Here is a 3407-nt window from a genome sequence, read left to right on the forward strand (position 1 = left end):
CTCCGCGGCGCGCATGCGCGCCGCCGCCTCCCGGCCCCCGACTCGCGCGCACGCGCGCACGCGCCCCGCGGTATGCTGGGAGTTGTAGTGCGGGGCGGCCCCGCCGGTAGGCGGGCTGGCTGCGCGGGGCGCACCGCGCTTGCAGGCCCTGCTCTGACTCCGTGTGCAGCTCTTTCTCCGTCGGATCGGCAGTTATGGGCTTCATCTGAGTCGCTGTTGCGTGGCAGCGAGAAGCGAGATRGCAAAGAAAGAAAACCAGGTGAGAAAAAAAACTAAAAGGCAAGCGCCCAACGTGGGGCTCGAACCCACGACCCTGGGATTAAGAGTCCCATGCTCTACCGACTGAGCTAGCCGGGCGCTATGCGTACGTGCGTTCCTCCACTGTAGTCAACAGTGTGCTGCGGCCCCCCCCCCCCCAGCAGCTACCAGGGAATCCTCCGCGCCGCGGGGGGGCGCCGCGGCCGGGCCGCGCCGCTCTGCGCAGCGGCAGCCGCGGGAGCCGCCGGCGACGGGCAACGTGGGCGCCGCGCGGCGACGGCGAGGCCGCGGCCGGCGAGGGCGGCGCCGACATTTCCCTGGCGCCGTCCGCCCCGACGGCTGTCCGCGCGGCGGGTTTGAGACGAGTAATCTTGGCCAATCCGACACATTTGAGCAAATATCCTCTGTTTATAGACGCAGCTGGATGTTTGGTGTTTTSTCTGTTAAAATGTTTCCTGTGATTATTTTACCCTATCTCTGTTTTCATATTTTAATCAGGATCACTTAAAAAAAATCCCACCAAGGACAACAAAAATGGAGCAGCGCAAAAAGTAAACTTCCTAGGAAGGCGGCAGGCAACTTGGAAATACGAGACAGTCTCCAAAGTCATCTTTCTTTCAAAAGATAAGTAAATAAATATTTTGCATTTCTGCAGATAGCGAAATGACTGTGGAACTGGCGTGTTCCCGCGGGGCGGCACMCTGTAAAACTGCGCAGCTCTGCTCTAGGTTCAGAGCGTGACCCGCGGGGAGCAGGGAGCCCTGCGCGGCGGCGGCAGCTGCTTCTCGCTCCCGTGGGGCTGGACGGTCGCACCCTGCCTGCGCCCGCAGCGGCTCCGAAGAGCCTCGGGGCGGAGGGAACAGCTAGAAATCCCAGTAAAATCCAYGCAGGACTCAGCCCTTTTGTTCATTAGTTTATTTTTCTCCGCAAATGTATTGGTTCTTCTTCTACACGCACGTAACGCGTCCTTTCCGTTGCACGAATGTGAGCGCTGTTTCAGGGCCCCAGCTTGGAAGGTATTTGTCAAGTAAAAGGCAGAAGTGTCCAGATGAGCCATTTCTCTTCAGCAAAACCACTGTCAGCGTCGCAGTACGCAGCACACCGGTCACTGGGTAGGACTGCACGCGCCTTGTCAGAACCTTTCAGAGCTGTTCAGGAGCAATTGTGTTTAAATGACAGGATGCTTTCAGAATTCATCCTGCTCCTCTGTGTTGCTTGCAGAAGACACAACATGCCTGACTTTGGGAATGGCAAATCAGATAGACATTAAAATAATGGCACAAGCACTCCCCTGTGCTCTGGGTGCCCAGATCACTACAGAAAATCATGATAGCACAGCAGCGGGGAAGCCTCCAGCAAGCCCAGGCTGTGTAAAATATTCTTACCTGTGTCTCATCCCATGCCAAATATATCTTGGGATGTATTATGGCTGAGTTGTACTTAGAAATGCGTGCACTTTTAAGAACTGCTTTATTTAAAAAATGTCAGCGCTCCACAGAAGCAAGACAGGAACAACTCTATTTTCATAAACCTGTTAAATCTCACTCACAAGTAATCTTTCAGAATGTACTTATCTGAAACTAAATACTTGTTTTTGTTTTTCTTTAAACATTTTACTCTTCTGCTTTAAATAGATAGAACGAGGTGTTGAGTTCCTGAAGTGCAGAAGGAACAGCAGAGGAAGTGATACAAATAGTGTATGCCATTAACAATAATCAGATGTATTTAATGAGGAAAGGACTATAATTTCCTGCAGACTGAATGCMCTGCCAAGGAGTTATGGAATCAAATTATCCAAGTTTTATATTTCCCTTTCATTTTATCCTGAAAAGAAAAACACTACATAAAAAGAGAAAGCCTCAGATACCTTAGGTATTTTTAGCTGGGAAAATTGAGATCCTAAGTAAAGCATTGAAGAAGTGATATATTTTTCATTGATATTTGTGCAGAAGCGCCATGAGATGGGGGAGAGAGGCAGTAGTCTCATGGATGAGCAGTTACCATGCAGAACCATGCAGTTACTAGGCAGGAAGGGGAAAGAGAGGTTTTCTAGCAAACATACAGGCTTTTCTCCGAGCACTGGCACTCACTGCAGGAAAAGTTTTATTGCTTTACACCGCACAAAGACCTAGATTGCCCTTGTGAAACAGCACAAGGAGCAGGCAGAGCACTCTGTTTCTTCTCTTCAGCTTATGTTATATCTGCATTTGATGAGATTTGAGGAACAGACATCACCTAGTGCAGCACCCGTGCAAATTCGGCTGCTGCCGGGATAAAGGTGTAGGGAGAAAAGGTTTTGTGGAGGACACTGGCACTAACATCCTGCTCCTTTCTCTGCAGCACTTTGTTTAAAAGTAGGAAGAGGCRCCGCTGGTCACTGCAGCCGAGGTGGCTGAGGACTCCGTTCGCCCCGACGGCTCCTCGGGATTTGCCCTGCCACAGTGCCACCACGTGCCCGGCAGGCTCCAGGCCCAGCCTCAAACAGGGGTTTCTGCCCCACTGCAGAGGGGCTGGCGATGGGGGTGAGGGAGGGGGTGGCCCAGAGCCCGAATGGGGAGCTTGAATGTAAGAGGGATTTGGGGACATCCAGTCCTGAGGGGGTCCCAAGGACACGGCAGGGGAATCCATAGCTGGGGGGAGGGGGGCACCCGGGCCTGGAGGGCAGGGCTGGACCTGGTGGGGTCTGGACCTGAGGGGGCCCAAGAGGACCCAGAACCGCAGGGGGGCTCTGACCTGTGGGCGACCCTGACTGGAGTGGGGGAACCTGCCCTGGGGGGAACCCAGATCCTGAGGGGACCCTGCCCCGGGGGGACCCTCTTGCAGGGGGGACCCTGCCCCGGGGGGACCCTGACCCTGAGGGGACCCTGCCCCGGGGGGACCCTCTTGCAGGGGGGACCCTGACCCTGAGGGGACCCTGCCCCAGGGGGACCCTGACCCTGAGGGGGCCCTGCCCCGGGGGGACCCTCTTACAGGGGGAACCCTGACCCTGAGGGGACCCTGCCCCGGGGGGACCCTCTTACAGGGGGAACCCTGCCCCTGAGGGGACCCTGCCCCGGGGGGACCCTCTTGCAGGGGGGACCCTGACCCTGAGGGGGCCCTGCCCCGGGGGGACCCTGACCCTGAGGGGACCCTGCCCCGGGGGGACCCTC

At 55.8% G+C, this 3407-nt stretch overlaps 1 non-coding gene across 1 annotated transcript; it reads right to left on the reverse strand.

Moving 5' to 3' along the window:
• Positions 1–284: 284 nt before the first annotated feature.
• Positions 285–357, reverse strand: TRNAK-CUU (transfer RNA lysine (anticodon CUU)). The gene has a single exon. It is a non-coding gene; the product is annotated as a tRNA-Lys (tRNA).
• Between the last annotated feature and the right edge of the window lie 3050 nt (positions 358–3407).

This window comes from Rhea americana, unplaced genomic scaffold, assembly GCF_003343005.1.
Source record: "Rhea americana isolate MKP2758 unplaced genomic scaffold, rheAme1 scaffold_178, whole genome shotgun sequence".
Lineage (NCBI taxonomy): Eukaryota > Metazoa > Chordata > Aves > Rheiformes > Rheidae > Rhea > Rhea americana.